We start from the raw sequence: 20000 nt of genomic DNA on the forward strand, positions 1-20000 counted from the left end.
GTTTTACCTGGCGTATGAGGCACGTCACATCCATCAAGGTCTGAGCATTCCTTGATTTCCTGCAGCCAGTGAGTGCTAGCGGGTGTGGATTGCCAATTACCTGTGTGTGTGTGTGTGTGTGTGTGTGTGTGTGTGTGTGTGTGTGTGTGTGTGTGTTAGTGTGTGTGTTTGAGAAAGAAGAGAGAGCGTGATAGAGAGAGGGAGGTTTATCAAAGTTTTAATCAGTTACTTAATTGCACCTGAAGGCAAAAGAATATTATTGCAAAAACAAAGATACAACAAAGAATTATCTACACTTATAACCTCTAACGACAATATTTCACTTGCTCATTATTATTTTCCTATTAAACAGGACACCTCTCCTCCCGAAATTGACCCCTCTTTCGGCCACCACCTTGGATTCTTTTTAGGAGCAGCGAGTAGCGTTTTTTTATTATTGTTTCCTTTTTTTTGAGCCCTTGAGCTGCCTCCTTTGTAAAAAAAAAAAAAAAAAAAACACTCATATCCTTTGCTATAACATCACACACATTTCCGATCACTTCATATCCATTTCTATTTCGGTTTTCGTTTCGCAATTTTCTATTCGTCCGTTGCTTGATTCCCGGCTCCTCAAAATAAGCTGTCGGCGGTGTGTGATGCGTGTGGGTTAGTATTCTCCACGCATTCCAAGTTCTCGTGCACCAAGTCAATGGAATATTCCTGGATTTATCGCGGTTCACATTGCTCTACCTGCCTGGCCACCACCTACCTGTGTTGCGTGATTGCTTGATTGAACGAGTGTGCTTCGCCTTCTCATTTGTTCCTCTTCCATTTTCTTTCGATATACTTTCCTCTTTCCATTTTCATTCTGTTGTTGTTTTTTTAGGGGGCGTTCGTCATCGTCTCTATATTTTTCTCCTCACTTATTTTTTTTTATTCTTATTTATCACTTTTATTTATTTGTTTTTTTTTCATAATATTTTTCTTATCCTTTACTTTCCCCTCCTTCTCTTCCTCCTCCTTCTCCTCATCTTCTGCTATTCTTCACTCTCCTCTCCTCCTCCATCTTCTCAACACTTTCTCTGCTACACATCGTCAGCCTTTTTCCAACATGATTTCAACTTTTCCTTAAACTTTCAGCTTCCTCTTCCCACACACTTGTCTTTCTTCTCCTTCCGATATTCCTTTGCTTCCTCCAGCTCCTCCTCCTTTTACGCATCGGTTCCTCGTCTTCCTCCTCCTCCTCTCCTCCTCCTCCTCTCCTCCTCCTCCCCCTCCTCCTCCTCCTCCTCTTTTGATACAGTCCAGCTCCTTCACAGTTCCACGAGCGAGTCTATGTAGAGTGAGTGTCTTCCTGTTCGGCGTTCGCCATCACATGTAACACGGAAAGGCTAGATGGGCCGTACATGATTGCCGTTAATTTTCACTGTTCTGTGATGGCTGACACAAAGCGAAAGAGAGAGAGAGAGAGAGAGAGAGAGAGAGAGAGAGAGAGAGAGAGAGAGAGAGAGAGAGACAGACAGACCCTATTTATCATGTGTTGAATGGTTAAAGTCATGTCATGGTCGGAGGAATACAGGAAACGATGTATGAGATCAGAAAGCTTGTAGTTATTCACTGTCCGCAAAAAGGAATTGGTCTCCTTTCGGATCTGTTTTATTTCCACCGTAAAAGTTTTTTTATTTTTTCCCTCGCGTGTATACGAAGCTTTGTTGGGTGCATGTCTGAGAGCCATACAGTAAACTACGAGCGGCCACGAGTCTTTGTCCTTCCAAAAGACCGACAGAACCACCTTCTTTGTTTATTGCGCCCGCCAAGACAATCCGGTAGATGGACTTCTGATGAGGCTCGCCTTTGTTGTGGACGCGGTGCCCAGGTGTGCCAAGGTGTGGGAGGCTCCCGAGCGTCAGCATTCTCCCCGCACCCCTGGAGGGACTCGACTCTGTCCTCCGCCAAGTCTTCAGCCACTCAGAGGTTAGTCTTGGCCCAAAGCCGTTAGACCAAACAATTATCTTCCTCAGGAAGTCTTAATGAATCGTGAATGATAATCCTGCAAAGATTATTGACTCGTTTACAAAATCATGGTGATTAGCTGTCATATCGCGCCTTCCAACGCACCGTAATCAGTTGTTTACGCCGTCGCCCATTATCACTCCTCTAAATATTATGAGGAATTGAGAAACAAGAATACACGTTCTGCCTGACGAGTTTGCTAACGGCAAGAAGCGCCTCTTACGTATTCAACAACAAGAAATCCAAACATTATGCTATTAGAATAGTTGTGTGATACAGGAGTGTTTGCATGGCAAAAGGAGGCAGTGTTGGGCACGATGCCGCTAATCCGCTAACCGCTAATTAGCGAAGCTAACTTTTTCGTTAGCTGATTAGCGTTTTCACTAACTTTGGAAACAGTTAGCGGACCAATTAGCTTCCGCTAAATGTTGTTCCACCTCCGCTAACTTTAAGACCACTAAAAAAATCATACATACAGGTTTTCTCTTGTCCGTTGTGGGCAGACACAGCACCAGTTTAGCCACATGGCGCAATAATTCCACGGCTTCCACTTTTGGGTTAATTAAGCATTAAAGTAGGGGAATTGGACAATTATAAGGGATTTTTTTTTTTTGGTATTTTAGGGTAATGCATCTTCCATGTCCAACTCTTTAAACTCGGGATTTAATAAAAAGGCTACAACATATTGAAATATCAGGTCACTAGGCCTGTTTTTAAGGGTTTAGAGCCAAAATACTAAACCGAACCTAAATCCATATATAAAAATGTTAGCGGTTAGCGTTAACTTCCACTACTTTCTTTATCAGTTTAGCGGTTTAGCGTAAGCGAAGCTAACTTTTTAGTTAGTGGATTACCAGTTAGTGAAGCTGACTGCTCAGTTAGCGATGCCCACCACTGAACGGAGGAATCCCCAGAGTTAAACAAGAAAAAAAAACGCGTTATCATGTTCATACAAAGAAAAGAAAAGGAGACACAAAAGAATTAGCAAATTTAGTTTCGGACGTGTCAATATTTTTCTCTTAACCGACTTAAAGTTAGGAAGAAGAAAATACAGTTGAAGGGCTATTCTTACAGTGTCTGCGAATGAAGGGAATGAAAGAACATTTTTTTTTGGTTCATAAACTCAAATCATGGTTAATATTTAAGTGAGCCTACTTGTATGCCAAAGTAAGCATAGGTCCCCCCAGTGAGGGTGAGCCGAGGCCTATTGAAGAGGTTAATTGCCTCCTCCGTGCAGGGCGGCCACCTGTGCCCCCGTGCAGGTCACAGCGGCCACGGATATTCATCCCTGAAACATCCTCCATATCAGATTTAACTCTGCTCCATCCGATGGACAGATTGGCCAGTCGATAATCCTCCTAGCGACCCAGAACGGTTCAGGCGCCCACACACAATCGCTTACCCTTGGTCTCCTTCCACAAAAAAATGTACATGTCTGGGGTCTCTTTACTCACTGGATTTTGCCAGTCTCCACTTACTCCATACAACCGTTAGTAAGAAATACAATAAACAAGACTAAAGCCGTCCCACAGCCTCTTCGCCCCTGCGTGCGTTCGGGCAGCCTCACGCCGCCTGCCCCGCGCCCAGCCCAAGGTATATAGACTTTTGCCTGCCAGCTTCCCTCGGCCTGGATTTAGCGTGGAGCCCCGCCACCGAGCCCATCTTTATATATTGAGTCGGCCTAAGCTCGGGCTTTACGGCGCCCGCGTGTGAGAGACTGACCGCCGCAAGCCAGATCAAGATTGTGGCTGACCGCTGGACCCCGGCAGGTTGTTAGGGCACCGATGACGGCCACACATTTTGCCTGTATGGTTAACTACCTCCCCAGTGTACACATAGATTCCTTGTCATACGTACCATATAATTTAGTATGAGTATGTTTGGTGGGGGGGGGGGGGGGGTCTCTGTGTGTCAGTTTCATATACTAATCGTCATTAGAGTATTTTCAACCTCTCTCTTTTATCCTTTTTCCTTGATATACTCATTTCCTCTTTCCATTTTTCATACCCTCTCTTCGAACACTTCCTGGGTTTTTTTTTTTTTTTTAGACACCAAGTTTCTCAAGTGTATGGTACTTCTGGCAGCATGCAGTGATTGTACACCTTGCTCTTCATAAGAATGGCTGGTTGCTATTCACCATATTAACTGTGATAGCCAAAAAACTTCCATACCTTTCTTATTCTCTTTTTTTCTACACCTTAGGCGGCGGAATTTGAATAAGAGACAAAACAAGTGTGTGCATGCATTAACCTGCCTCCAAAAATTAGTCAACGACGACTGTTCTGGGAATTAGTCACGTGTAACTAAAAACAACGACAAGAATGAAAACTTTAGACGCTGTTTGTGAAGAATGATACGTAACAAAAAAGGATGAAGGAAAACATTGTGCTGGTATCAGGTAGGAGAGGGGAGCCGGCATGCTGCTGGTGGTGGAGGAAACAGAGAATGGCAGCTTCAAAAATAATAGATGAATGGTCAAGGAATGTGGAAGAAAAAAATACGCCTAGCTGTGTGTGTGTGTGTGTCTGTGTGTGTGTGTGTGTGTGTGTGTGTGTGTGTGTGTGTGTGTGTGTGTGTGTGTGTTTTCCCCGTCTTACTTTCCATTATGTGATTGCTCATGTTTGTCTGTGGCGAGGGAAGGAATGTCTTGCCTCCGAGAGAATGACGTGAGAGGGAGGAAAGGGGACAGGCATGGAGGAGGAATGCAAGGAGGAGAATCTTGAGAGGGAGGAAGGAGGAGAAAGTGAGAGGGAGGAAAGGGGACAGGCATGGAGGAGGAATGCAAGGAGGAGAATCTTGAGGAGGGAGGAAGGAGGAGAAAGTGAGAGGGATGAAAGGGGACGAGCGTGTTTACAGCCCGGCACGTGTTGGCGACTCGCGTGTTTATGTTTGTTTACAAGACTGAATGGGACGGCGCCATGCGAACTTGACAAGGGCGACAGTCTCCTCTCCCACCTCATCCATCCCTCCTCCTTCTCCTCCTCCTCCTCCTCATCCTTCTCCTCCTCCTCTTTCCTCACTCCTCTTTTTCCTCTTACTTATGCATATATATTCACAAAGATATATATGACGGACCATTATAACTTACTTGGACATCAAACCTCATGACTACCCAACACACCGCCTGTCACCTGCTCCTTCTGTGGTCCTCTGATGCCTGTCCTTGGCCTCAGCTTCTCATATTCTTCCTCTATTTACTCTCCATATTCGGTGCCTTCTGTTCCTCCTTCTACCGGACATCGACCTCCATATATTAGGTGATAGTCAACGTAATTTATCTTCTTCTATTATTCACTATCCTTCTCATCCTCCCCATTCTCCTCCTCCTCCTCCTCCTCCTCCTCCTCCTCCTCTTCTTTATTCTCCTACTACTCCTACTTCTACTACTCCTCCTCGTTTACCCCTCATTCTATTCTTCTCCTCCTCCTCCTCCTCCTCCTCCTCCTCCTCCTCCTCCTCCTCTTCCTAATCAGAGGTAACGAGCCTGTCACCACCATCTCGGCTGTCTCAGCATCCCTTCCCTCCCTTCCCGCTGATCTCATTCATCTCATCAACAACCCCGAGGATGCTACATTGCCCGCTGCTTCTCCGCCTTTCTTCTATCCTGTGTTTCTTTCTGCCGTCTCTGATTTTCTTTTTTCCCTGTCTCGTTTTCGTTTTTGCTCTGCTGCTGGTGTTGTTATTACTCGGCTTTCTTTTTTTCTTTTTTCTCCTCCTTTATTTCTCTTTATGATCAGTTACTCTTTTCTTTTTGTTATTCTTGGCTTCTCATGGTTGCTTATTTTTTCACTTTCTATTCTGTTTTTTTTTTTCACTTTCCGAGTAGAGACTTCATGAAATACTGTCATTAATTTCTTCTTTTTTCTTCTTCTTCTTCTTCTTCTTATTATTATTATTATTATTATTATTATTATTATTTTTATTTTTGTCATGATTATTATTATTATTATTATTATTATTATTATTATTATTATTATTATTATTATTTTTATTATTATTATTATCATCATTATTTCTATTATTATTATTGTTATTATTATTATCATTATTATTATTATTATCATTATATATATATATATATATATATATATATATATATATATCATTATCATCGTCATCGTATTACATGACCTTTAAATAAACCCTTGCACTTCCTCCTCCTCCTCCTCCTCCTCCTCCTCCTCCTCCTCCTCCTTCATTTCCTTTCCTCATCATCATCCGTTTCCTACTCCTCGTCTTTCACTTTTTCCTTTTCTTTCTTCTCTTTTCTTTTTTCCTTCTTTCCGTTCTTCTCTCCTACTTTAGTCTCCCGAACTTCCCAATCCTCTTTGCCTAAACTTATTGATTGGTTTTCCTAATTTGCTTTTACTGTCAGAGAGAGAGAGAGAGAAATGTGTGTGTGTGTGTGTGTGTGTGTGTGTGTGTGTGTGTGTGTGTGTGTGTGTGTGTGTGTGTGTGGTTTCCCCGTCTCACTTTCCATTACGTGATTGCTCATGTTTGTCTGTGGCGAGGGAAGGAATGTCTTGCCTCCGATAGAATGACGTGAGAGGGAGGAAAGAGGACAGGCATGGAGGAGGAATGCAAGGAGAAGAATCTTGAGGAGGGAGGAAGGAGGAGAAAGTGAGAGGGAGGAAAGGGGACGAGCGTGAAGGGAAGAAGGAAGAAGGAGGAAAGGAGGAGAGAGCGATAAAAGAGAGTAAAGAGAGGAGGGAAAAAGGAGGGAGGAATGCAAGGAGGAGAATCTTAAGGAGGGAGGAAGGAGGAGGAAGTGAGTGAAGAAAAGATGGAGGAAGGAGGAAAGGAGGAGAAAGCGATAAAAGAGAGTAAGAAAAAAAAGGAGAAGAGAGAGCTTGAAAGGAGGAGAATGTTTAGGAGGAAGGAGAATGAGCAGGAGGACAAAGCTTAAGAAAATGAGAAAAGAAAGGAAGAAAAAGAGTGATGATGATGAGGAGGAGGAGAAGGAGAAGGAGGAGAAAGTAACAAGGAGGAGGAGGAAGAGGAGGAAAAGGAGGAGGATGAGGAGGAGATAATAAGCTCCACTACCTCCATCCTCACAATCAGATGAAAGAGAAGAAAATGGATGAAAAGGAAAACGAGAACACAAGAAGAAGAGTAGGAAGAGGAAGAGGAAAGAAGGAAATGGAAGAGGAAGGTAATTTTTCGAAGGAGGAGGAGGACTGATGGTATGGAGGAGGCAGAAGAAGAGGAGAGAAGAAAATGGATGAGGAAGGTAATTTTTCGAAGGAGGAGGAGGACTGATGATATGGAGGCAGAAGAGGAGAGAAAATGGAAAGGTAATTTTCGAAGGAGGAGGAGGACTGATGATATATGGAGGAAGCAGAGGAGGGAGGAGGAAAAAGACGGGGCTGCGTTTTGGTAGGAGGAATGAGTGCTGTTGTTGGTGTCGTTTGTGGTGGTGGTAGTGATGGTGGTGGTGGTTATAGGAAAAGTTTCACCACATAGCATAGGGGGGTATTTTCCTAAGAGAGGAGAGAAAAACGAAAAAAATAATAATAAAAAGGAAAAAATATATAATCAAGTCATTTTACCGTTTTCACAATAAAATAAATGTATAGGAAAGTGTTATTTTGTACACTAAAAGGTATAGCACTATGGGCCGAACGTACTGTATAAAAGGAACATGTGGAATGGAAACAGAAACGAGTGAATTTGATATACCAAAAAAATTATCGGGCGAATGCGACAGTGGCACCAGCTGACAGCACGTTCGGAATGCGTTACAAGTAAATCCAATACATGAACAGGAAAAAAAATTAAATCTGAAATGCAAAATACCTTCCCTGAAATGTTCTGTTGAAAAGCGTTGACGAAATTACCTTGACATGCGTAAACAAAAAAGGAAAGGTAAAGTTCGGGCACACGCTGTATGTAGCTGCGCGCTGCCTCGGGGCTCATCTCCGTTGCATTTACCCTTCAAAGCAGGTGTGACAGACTGATTTTTAAAAAGCCAGGTATGATGATGCATTAGGCACGAAAAAAGTTGCTAGATAGTTATAAGTATACATTGTAATGATTAGTTTATCTGTATAGTCAGTGTGCTATTTTGTTTTTAGGAACGTTTCTCTTTGAACGTTTTCTTGGATCGTTTTATTAGATCGCTTCCTTGGATCGTTTTCTTGGATAGTTTTCTTGGATCGTTTTCTTGGATCGTTTTCTTGGATAGTTTTCTTGGATCGTTTTCTTGGATAGTTTTCTTGGATCGTTTTCTTGGATCGTTTTCTTGGATAGTTTTCTTGGATAGTTTTCTTGGATCGTTTTCTTGGAACGTTTTCTTGGAACGTTTTTTGGATCGTTTTTCTTGGATCAATAATTCGATTTTCATTTTCATATTATAGTTGATGTGTCAGACTTTATCGCATTTAGTTGTAGGTAAGGGGGGAGGTGTTATTGTTTATTATGATAGCGAAGGTGTGTGGTGGTGGGAGTGTGCTGTGCTGTGTTATGAGGGAAGGGATGAAGGTTCTGGTTAGGGTAGGTTGCGGTAGGTGGTGATGGTGTGTGATGTTGTGGTGTATGGTGGTATAGTAGCGGGCAGGACAACGATGATGGTAAGTTATGGTGTGGCGGTGTGTGGTGGCGTAGTGATGGTAATGTTGCGGTTAGGTTCGTTGGTAGTGTATGGTTGTGTTCGGTGGTGCTGCGTAGATCTGGTTAAGTGGTAGTGTATGTTGCTGTGGTACTGTATAGTGGTGTTAAGTAATGGGGTTCCCGTACTTATGATGCAGTGGTGTAGTGTGTGCCAGTGTTAGTGTTTTTTTATGTAGTAGGGGGCGTTGCGGTAGTGTTATTGCAGTGGCGGTGTTTATTGCGATGGGTGAGTGTGTGTTGGTGTCCGAGGGTTAGTAACAGAGGTGCGGGTTGTGGTGTGCCTCGCCTCCACTGTTCAGTATATTTGTTGCTGCAGGGCTTACGAGGGCTCACTTTCATAGATTTCCCCTGTTCTCTCTCTCTCTCTCTCTCTCTCTCTCTCTCTCTCTCTCTCTCTCTCTCTCTCTCTCTCTCTCTCTCTCTCTCTCTCTCTCTCTCTCTCTCTCTCTCTCTCTCTCTCTCTCTCTCTCTCTCTCTCTCTCTCTCTCTCTCTCTCTCTCTCTCTCTCTCTCTCTCTCTCTCTCTCTCTCTCTCACATCAAACACACACACACACACACACACACACACACACATACACAGGACAATAATTTTTGACGTGTGATGACTGTCATAAAAAGATAATGTTTCAACCCAAAATGATTTATCTGTTTGTGTCTGTGTGTGTGTGTGTGTGTGTGCGCTTGCGATTTCAGAGTGAGAGAGAGAGAGAATGTAACATTATATTCTCCCATATTTGGAGTATGCGACCAGAATTTTCAGCACTGCCATCCCTGTGCTTTCATGCGTAGAGCTGAAAGAATTAAATAATAAAAGAGGAGGATAGTGCAATAAAATTAAAAATGTAATCATGTTGCGACCCCCCCCCCCCCCCCCTGCTAGATAGGCGGCGAGATAACATGTTAGGGCATGAAGCAGACACACACAGGCGGATATTACATACAGTTAGGCAGTGAAATACATGTTAGGACATCATACAGACATACATAGACGTACATACATACATAAAGGCAGAGAGAGAGAGCGCGAGAGAGAATCATTTAGAATTTTATCTCTAATATTCAGTGGCTGCCGCGCGTGAAAACAGTGTTGCTAATTTGTTGTTCACGCTGACGTTTAATTGGTACACGCCGGGAAAATACCCAGAAAAATGCCCAATTGTTTGTAGTAGCACGCCTCAACACACACACACACACACACACACACACACTCTCTCTCTCTCTCTCTCTCTCTCTCTCTCTCTCTCTCTCTCTCTCTCTCTCTCTCTCTCTCTCTCTCTCTCTCTCTCTCTCTCTCTCTCTCTCTCTCTCTCTCTCTCTCTCTCTCTCTCTCTCTCTCTCTCTCTCTCTCTCTCTCTCTTTCTCCCACACCCACTGTCTGTATAAAGACGTTGGCGTCATTTTGTTAAAAGCATTTTCCTATCAAGAACCCAGCCCCGAGTGGTGTGTGTGTGTGTGTGTGTGTGTGTGTGTGTGTGTGTGTGTGTGTGTGTTTGTAGGTGTGCATTTTGTGTTTTTTTTTCTGTGTGTGTCTGTGGGTGTGTATTTTGTGTGTGTGTGTGTGTGTGTGTATGTGTGCGTGTGCGTGTGTGTGTGTGTGTGTGTGTGTGTGTGTGTGTGTGTTTGGGAGGGAATGTGTCTGTTGGATACCACCACCATAAAACCTCTTCCTCCACCACCACTACTAAAACCCCTTCTACCACCAACACCACCACCACCACCAACACCCCCACCAACACCAACACCCCCACCAACACCACGACCACAAGACCCCCCTCCCCTCTTCCCACTAATGTCACCATAACAGTCACAGTCACTCACCGCCACCATCACCACCACCACACTTCCTTCCCATTCCCGCCCTCCGAGAGAGAGGGGTGACGCTCCACTGCACCTGTTCAATTTACATATCTGCTAATTTTCATCCTAATTTCCCCTCCTCATCGTACCTGGAATTTTGCTGAATGTCATTAAGCCTTGACAGGAAATTAATGACTCAGTTAATGGCTGGTAACTTACCAGCCAACTGAGGAATTTAACTGTGCGTTTGTGAATAAATGAAACGAAGACCTCTCACTCCCAATGACGAAAATTAATCAAATGACGAAAACCCAACACTTTTAGACGCCTGTTCATTTTTATTGTTATGAGAACCATGAAAAAAATACGTACTGGGAAATACTGGAGTACATTTGCAGAGATTACGCAAAGCTGTATTAGTACGGATGTAGATATAAATGTGTTTTAGCAAAGCATGGAACGGGAACAAGTAGCAAGTCAGGAAAGATTCTAAAGCGGAAAGCATTTACATAGATAAAGTAGAAAGCATTGCAGAAGACATGGGAATATATACATAAGTAAGAGTTCTTCCAGTACACTTGTAGATGTTGTGAAAATTTCGGCCTTAGAAATTGAGAACGATAACTGATATATAAATGACTTCCAAAATTGGACTCCTGTTGACGTATGAGAGGATGTTTATCTAACCTATTAAGAGGCTGAAGATAAAGAAGTAAACGTGAAAATATGGAAATGATAAGAGAAAATGAAATGTGTGTACCTAAGATTTTTTTTTTTTTAATTCCAAAGTTATTACGTAAAGGTGTTAATGAAATGGGATGAAAAAAATCAAAGAACTAATGACAGAAAACGAGTTAAAGAAGAAACTATGGAAATAACACCCAAGAATTCTTTTAGACTTCAAAGACGATAAGGAAAAGTAATAAAATAGAACGAGAGAAAAAAATCAAACGAATATGACAGAAAGGAGAAGTCAAAGAAACAATAATACTGACCTGAGAAATACAGGTAAACAACATGAACAGGTGGAAAGTCCTAGGCAATGATGGTTCCTAATCACCTGTATCGCGACGGTTGAGTTCATTAATTGCATTCCTCGATCGAAAAAAATAATCTAGGTATGATAGCAAAAGGTGTGTGTGTGTGTGTGTGTGTGTGTGTGTGTGTGTGTGTGTGTGTGTGTGTGATGGCTGCATTCCCTGTCTTCTTAGAACTAGGACGGATTGAAATTAGCAATACGGAAGGAAACACTCATTTATGTTTTATTTTATAGGAGTGTTTAGTGGGCTTTTTTTTTTTTTTTTAACCTATGAGCTGCTTCCTTTACCATTAAAAACAAGGCGTGCAGCCATCCTCGTATACTCGGTTTTCGGATGGGTAGGTCAGGAAGTGAAGGTGAGGGGAAACTAACCAGAAAAAACACCGCATTTATTTCTTTATCGTATCTGAGTCTCTGCTTTTTGTTGATTTACCTTTTGCCGCGCAAGTTTCCTCGACGCTTTGTTGTTCTTGACTTTAAACCGGAAACATTTGTCCAACCACTTAAAAGAAAACAAGTGGTAGAAAAAAAAATAATAGAAGGAAAAAACGGAGACCAACACATGCATCAAAAGTTATGTGACGGCTCAAAGTTATGCTAAAACTGGAGAGAGAGAGCGCCAGTCAATAGACCAACAAGACACGCCAAAGAGAATAAAAAAAGCTCCATGTTTGTGTGAAGTTCGAAACAAACAAAATCAAAAATAAACTTTTCACCACAGAACGGTCGTGTGTGTGTGTGTGTGTGTGTGTGTGTGTGTGTGTGTGTGTACCTGTCGCCCTCATTAACCATAACGCCGGAAACACCTCTAATTAGGGAGCAGGTGTTTAACTATTATTCAGGAAGCCCCGGAGCCGCCTAAAAATGGAACTCACTCAAGAGCGATAAATTATCTTCATGGAGGAGGAGGAGGAAAAAGAGGAGGGGGAGGAGTAGGAGGAGGAGGGGGAGGAGAAGAAGGAAAAGGAGGAGGAATAAAAGGACAAGAGAGAAAAATAGTGGAGCAGGAGGAAGATGAGGAAGTTGTTTGAATAAGGTAGGAAAAAAAGGTGGAAAAAAAGATGTTGTGGATAAGCCTTCGTTCCTCCACTGTAAGGAATGTTACTGACGAAAGAGGAGGAAAAACAGTCTATAGGTGAAAAAGAAAAGAAACTTAGAATAGACAGGAATAGATATAATGAATAGGAAGAGATAGATTGTTTGTTTTTCTAGGAGCAAAGTGTAGAAGATAAAATGTTGTGGGTTCCGTGTCAGGAGCAAAAAATATCACAATTGCCTCCTTTATTCCAATGTGACCTGTCGTCCTCTTCTCTCTCTCTCTCTCTCTCTCTCTCTCTCTCTCTCTCTCTCTCTCTCTCTCTCTCTCTCTCTCTCTCTCTCTCTCTCTCTCTCTCTCTCTCTCTCTCTCTCTCTCTCTCTCTCTCTCTCTCTCTCTCTCTCTCTCTCTCTCTCTCTCTCTCTCTCTCACACACACACACACACACACACACACACACACACACAATCACAATCACGATCACATTCACGACCGCTGGATGTTATTTTTTGTTAGCGTTCTGTGGTGGGCATTGGCGGGTGGACATTGGATGGTGAGGGTTGGGGGAGTGGTCAGCAGTTACACACGGGAAACTAGGAAACTCAACACCGCAGAGTCGAAGTCCATCTAGAAGTTGCCCGCAAGACATGGGAGAAACTTGACCAACAAGAAGACATGAACTACGCTCACGTCAGTACCTTATTGTTAGCACACACACCACTTGACGTGACGGCTGCGGCAGCGAGGGGAAGTTCATGGGACTGATGATCTGCCGTGTAAGTTTTTCAGCTATGAACACACACACACACACATACACACACACACACAGGTGGTGGCTGAGTGGCCAGCGTGCCGACTTGGAGTCCAGGAGGACGCGCGCGTTCGCATCCCGTCCGCCACCACAAGCTGACAATTTTCAGTCATCACCGAATGGCCTAAGACTAACCACTTTGCTGTCCTGAGACCACCTGTCAACCCTAGATTATCTCTCAAAAGGAGGATAAAAATAAACTCCTAGGAACAGTATGAGCCAAGCAGGATGGCGCCACTATAAACACTTGCCTGCGCCTTACGAGGCTGGGGCCGACCACCAAGCCCCACCAAGAAAGCCTACCGGTGCCATAGGCGGAACGTAAAAAAATACGCACGCTTTATCTGTCTATCTGTTTGTATCTATTTATATTTTCTATCATCATCTCTATCCTTCTGTCCATCAATTACCTGCAGAATCTAGGATGAAAGGGAGGCACCGAGGTACTGGCTGGACGGACGGAGTACAAGAGGGCTGCGAGAAAATAACATTTCCCTTTCCGCCGCCGACCACCTTCCCAAATTTGTAACCAATCTGAATACTGAATATTGGGGCCAGAGAGAGAGAGAGAGAGAATGCTCGTGCCCCGCAAAAATTTGGTCTGGTAAATGCTCATCTCTGCTAATTACATCGCCTCACCTGTGTCTTTTCTTCTGCAGATCCTGAGTGCCGCCATCTCGAACTCGCCAAACGACCTTCCTCCAAGCACACTTGCCCCGTGAAGCCCCAGGTTTGTCTCCGCCTCCCCACCCCTGTAGTGCACCGTAGCGGGGAAGAGGAGAACGCTGAGCGTCCTCCTCGTCCCGAGAACTCAATATTCAGCTTACAAACAAGCTGCTGAACTCAAGATTGCCTGCAGCACGTCCCGGGAGGCTGCGGTGGGGGAAGGGATGTGGATATGAAGCGCTTAGTGTTTCCCGGCATTGAACACGATGCCTGGAAACGTATTGTGCGCTAAGGGGGAGAGAAATGCTTTGCGGCGACTGACTTGACTTAGAAGACTTCCTGCTTCGTTGTCTCCCAGAAACCGTGCGAGAGGGTGACAGTATCCTGCTGCTCCCGCCGAGGATGGGCGCCGAGATTATCGTCACCTTTGGGAAGCCCACGCGTTTTGATGTGCATTAGCTTGTGTGATTGTGAGGTATGGACGAAATGTCGGACAATCGGTGACTGTGTGGCGTGAGCGTGGTCATGGTGCGCCTCTGCCCACACTGGGAGCCACAGCGCCGCCCCCCACAGTCTCGCCGAGCCTAGGGGCCGCCCACACTCACGCACCTGGAACTATGGGTACAAAGCCGACCATTGCCGGTGCAATCAGAGACATTTGGTTAAACAAAAAGAGAAAGGCCAACAGCTCTGCCCTGCACACGGCCGTCACCCTCCTGCCGCAGGAGGCGAGCCCGGGGGACGGCCACTATGACGCCTTGGCGCCGCACCTCGACGCCAGCCAGTCTCACACCTTCGAGAGTGTCGTCGATCCTCTGACCTGGAGCGGTGACCTCGATGACCTCGGCGCTGAGTGCGTGTTGCCCAGCTTGGAGGTCAACAGTACCATCCTGGCCGACGAGGAAGTGACCTTCCAGTGCAATGACATGCTGGACGTTGTGTCTCCCGGCGCGCCCTGCTGGATCACCGCTCTCAGGGACTGCTTGCGGCCAGACAGGATGCCGCTGGGAGACGCCATTGGGCAGAACGCCACTCTTGCCACGGACACGGGCACCACCCGCGCCTGTGTCACGTGTTTACGGGAAAACACTACAAATTTTTGGGTCCTGAGGTTCAACATGAGTGAGAACATGTTTTCTTCGATGTTATCGTACGGCAGTGAGCTCCTTTGTTCCCTGGGCTCGTGCTACTCGCCCCTCTGTGACGGGCTGGGGGCCCTGCCCACGGCCACCCAGCCTCCAGCCAACCCTTCGCCCAACACCTCGCTGCCCATCCTCCCAGTGCCCTCCCTCCCCCCTTCCACCACAATCCCGCCGCTCCATATCGCCCACTGCCGCCTGCCCGACCTAATTCAAGTAGGCAGTCCTACGCCCTTCAATCTCAGTCACGGCGACCCTTTCCTCAACACCACGGCGTCGGGCGTAGCTGGCGGCGGTGAGGGCTACGAGTACGACTTTTCCTTCCTGTTCCTGTTCCTGTTCATCCTGGCGGGCGGCATCGGCAACATCCTCGTCTGCCTTGCGGTGAGTCGAGCAAAGCTTCTTTTCCGCCTTTCATTATAACCTTCGTATTGTTCCACCTGCCATGTATCCTCTGAGTCATTGTTTGTTGTCATCTCAGCCGCACAGTTTTTTTTTTGCCATCGTCTTTGCATGTTTACTTGTCTCTTTGTCAGCACTGTTCCTCGTAAAGGTATGAGCGGATTTTCGTGAACTTTATGAAATATGCATTCCGTTTTCCTTTTCTTTCTTCTAAGCCTCTGGACATTACAAAGAAAAATCTAATCTGATGAACTAATCTGTCCACAAATCAACACAAGTCTTTGTGGCGTTCTGCTAGTGGACCGTCAAATGATTCATTATCCAGAAGTCTCTCTTTCTCTCTCAGCTTGTCACGTGGACAGCCTAGACAGACATTCCAGCCGTCTCCATGCTTTTTCGTTTTGAAATAATATTCTCTGGACACTCACACAACGCAACGCTCTTCATAACAATGGTATTTGTCACAAAAACATCAGGCGAAGAAGAACGCGAGACAACAAGGAAAACAAGTCTACGCAAGGCTCCCGCTGAACAGAAATGCCGATGAAAGTGAATCACAGCCTCCCGTGGGTGACATGCCTCAGGAAACACACACACACACACACACACACACACACACACACACACACACACACACACACACACACACACACACACGCACAAACACACACAGACACCCTCTTCCATTATTTTTTCGTATTTTCTACATTCTTCTTGCTCTTTATGTAACTTCTGAGCTCACTTATGACACCCCAAAGATCCGTCATCAGAACTCTTGAAAGCTCAGTCGGGGAAACTGCTGGCTGGCGATCGCGAGTTTAGATCGTTATCAGACATGGTGAAGTACACACACACTCTCTCTCTCTCTCTCTCTCTCTCTCTCTCTCTCTCTCTCTCTCTCTCTCTCTCTCTCTCTCTCTCTCTCTCTCTCTCTCTCTCTCTCTCTCTCTCTCTCTCTCTCTCTCTCTCTCTCTCTCTCTCTCTCTCTCTCTCTCTCTCTCTCTCTCTCTCTCTCTCTCTCTCTCTCTCTCTCTCTCTCTCTCTCTCTCTCTCTCTCTCTCTCTCTCTCTCTCTCTCTCTCTCTCTCTCTCTCTCTCTCTCTCTCTCTCTCTCTCTCTCTCTCTCTCTCTCTCTCTCTCTCTCTCTCACAAAAAAAAACTCGCAATATTCAGGCCATCAAGCGTGTCTCATCATCGGCAATCACTCCTCGACACTCCCGGCATCGCTCGCGTCCTCCCTGCCCCGCGCGGCCTTGACCTGTTCTGCCGCTCAGGTGTCACGGCTGGATCAAACGTTCCTCACATCCGTCACCGTTTTGTGATCCGCCGCTTGAACGTGAGGAATACTAACGATTTATCGGTAGTGCATTAATTACAAACGGTTTTTCGATGATTCTTTACGTGTCTATGTATCGTTACCGTCTCTCATTGTTATTTTATACAGCTGCATTTAGTAATTTTTCCGCTTCTTTTCAGCTGTCCGGTTATTTTAGGCATTATTCCTGTTTCTACACCGTTCTCGAATTTTTATGAATCAACACGTAATATCAGTTGCATTGAAGAAAATATTCATGACTGATTTATTTAGAGTCGACGTGTGGTTGAAGTTTGCTCCCTTGAATTTATTTCCTCACACTTGAGATATCCGCACATAATTTTGGCAGATATTTCATCATGGCAAGGATTGATATGTTTCATTAATTGTACGTGTGAGACAATTCATGCAAACGAAATCAAAGTCAGTCAGGTTCTCAGTATTACCTGCTGTCAGATCACGTTTGATTTGTCAGCTTCACCTGCAATGCACACGGATATTATCAGTTCTAATACATATCAGTCTGTACGTCCGCCCATCTGCATGTGTGTGTGGGTGTGGGCGTTGGTGCGCGTGTGTAATTCGCCTGCCTGCATCTTCCTGAAATGAGAAACTCATGTGTCTCGGCTCTGAAGCCTTGGATTTTCACGCTTAGTATATTCGCCTTTGGCGGTACGAGGCCACCTCTCCGAGGGCCGAGTCACAAGCCCAGGCTAATGTCCTGCACCCATTCATTGCTGGATGAACAGTTCGTCTCCACTCCGCCTGGGAATTGAATCCGATATCTTTCTGAATAGAGCTTGCTAACCTATGCACATACTCAGGAGGCGGGACACAACTCCTGAATGGAACCATCACCCACTTACTCCAGGGTGGAGAGCGGCGCGAATGAAAGGAGACTGACCAACCGGCTCCAATCAGTATGGGAATCTAACCAGTGATCTTTCGGTTGTGAGCCAAGCGTGCTGACCACTGCATTACGGAGTTCCGTGTGTGTGTGTGTGTGTGTGTGTGTGTGTGTGTGTGTGTGTGTGTGTGTGTGTGTTGGTTTACACTGCCAAGAGAGAGGTGCGCACCGCGGCAGCTCTCCCCATATGGACCCTCCGCGCACACCTTTTGTGTTACATTAATATTAGGATCTTTACGAGGCGTTGGTTCCTTTTTATTCTTCCTTTATAAAGTTATTCAATTAGATGGACAAGAAGTTGCAGGCTAAGTCATACGTGAAAGTTTAATTAAAGGCCAACGGATGACGCATGGTGCCCGCCTGTACGTCTGTGTGTCAGTATGTCTGTCTGCCTGTGTGTGTGTGTGTGTGTGTGTGTGTGTGTGTGTGTGTGTGTGTGCGTGTATTTTCTCCTTTCCTCATATATAAAACTTACGCTAAATATTACACGTCTTTCCACTCTCTACCTAACGTCCCAACTTCTGTTCCTCCCATTCCACCCTTCCCCCTTCACCTTGTTCCTCCCATTCCACCCTTCCCCCTTCACCCTGTTCCTCCCATTCCACCCTACCCCCTTAACCCTGTTCCTCCCATTCCACCCTTCCCCCTTCACCTTGTTCCTCCCATTCCACCCTTCCACCTTCACCCTGTTCCTCCCATTCCACCCTTCCCCCTTCACCCTGTTTCTCCCATTCCACCCTTCCCCCTTCACCCTGTTTCCCCCATTCCACCCTTCCCCCTTCACCCACACCTTTCCCGACCACCAGTCACTCTTTCCTCATTCAGTTCATTTTTTTTCTTCACTCGCGCATCGCTTTCCTTCCTGTCAAGACCTTTATCCTTGTGTGTCATGTTTCTTTTTATATTTAGTTTTCTTTCATGTTATTTTTTTATATATTTAGTTTACGTTACTTCTCTCGCTTTACATTTACCTAACTCTCATTCCCCTTCCTCATTTATCCCGTGTTGCCTATTCTTTTACATTAATTCTATTTATATATATAATCCTCTCCTTCCCCATCCTTGCTTACTGCTATTCTGTACCCTTTCACCTCCTTTTTACCCCGTTGTTGTATCTCTTCGCTTTGCCTCTTTGTCCTCACTTTCGTCGTTTGTCACTTTCGCTTCCGGCTTTTAATTTCATGTTTCATTTTTTTCCGCCGCCGCCGCCTCCACCACCGCCACCATTCATCTTTTTCAATTTTCTTATAATCATTGTAATTCATGCGTATCCTCCTCGCATCACGTTTTCTTTTCTTCTTCGTCATCTTCTTTTTCTCTTTCTTCCTCCTCTTCCTCTTCTTGCTGCTTCTCCTCCTATCTCTCGTCCGCCTTTTTCAAGCTTGTTTTCAAAAGTAACTTTGGTGCGAAACAAAACAAGAAAATAAAAATACGAACTTGAACAACTTGTGTGATATGTGTTTAGTTTTTTTTTCTCTCTCTCTCTCTCTCTCTCTCTCTCTCTCTCTCTCTCTCTCTCTCTCTCTCTCTCTCTCTCTCTCTCTCTCTCTCTCTCTCTCTCTCTCTCTCTCTCTCTCTCTCTCTCTCTCTCTCTCTCTCTCTCTCTCTCTCTCTCTCTCTCTCTCTCTCTCTCTCTCTCTCTCTCTCTCTCTCTCTCTCTCTCTCTCTCTCTCTCTCTCTCTCTCTCTCTCTCTCTCTCTCTCTCTCTCTCTCTCTCTCTCTTTTCATTGTTCTTTACGTTATTCATAAGCTATAATTTTATCTCTTTTATCTCCTTTTCATCTTTACAATTTCCTTCCAAGGGTAACTCAGCCTCCCTCCCTCCCTCTCTCTCTTACTCGATTCCTTCCTTTCATCCGTTTCCTTCTGCGTCCCTTCCTCCCTCACTCCTCTTGTTCTTTACTTCCTTACCTCTCTCCTATTTACTTCTTCCATTTACCCTCCATCCTTCCCTTCATCCCTTCCTCTCACTCGTCTCCCCTCCTTTCATCCGTTTTGGTTCTGTGTCCCTTCCTCTCTAACTCCTTTTGCCGTCTCCTTTTCTTATTTTTTTCCTCTCTTCATCCCTTCACATCTCTCTTCCACTCCCCCTCCCTCTTTCCTTCTCTCCCCCTCTCCCTCTCCCCGAGCTACAAAAAGGATCAGGACTCCTCAAAAGCGCTTGGAAAATGGAATCGGAGGTAACTTTCACCGCCGATCCTTTTATGTTGGAACCGTCGACCCTTTTGACCTGCGATTCAATTATGTAGCGTCTGATCGTGTCTCCCTCCCTCCCTCCCTCCCCCCA

At 45.1% G+C, this 20000-nt stretch overlaps 1 pseudogene; it reads left to right on the top strand.

The window, feature by feature from the left end:
* Positions 1 to 20000, top strand: part of LOC126994257 (alpha-1A adrenergic receptor-like) — a 100352-nt pseudogene that overhangs the window by 47233 nt on the left and 33119 nt on the right.

This window comes from Eriocheir sinensis, unplaced genomic scaffold (assembly GCF_024679095.1).
Source record: "Eriocheir sinensis breed Jianghai 21 unplaced genomic scaffold, ASM2467909v1 Scaffold760, whole genome shotgun sequence".
In the NCBI taxonomy this organism is placed as follows: Eukaryota; Metazoa; Arthropoda; class Malacostraca; order Decapoda; family Varunidae; genus Eriocheir; species Eriocheir sinensis.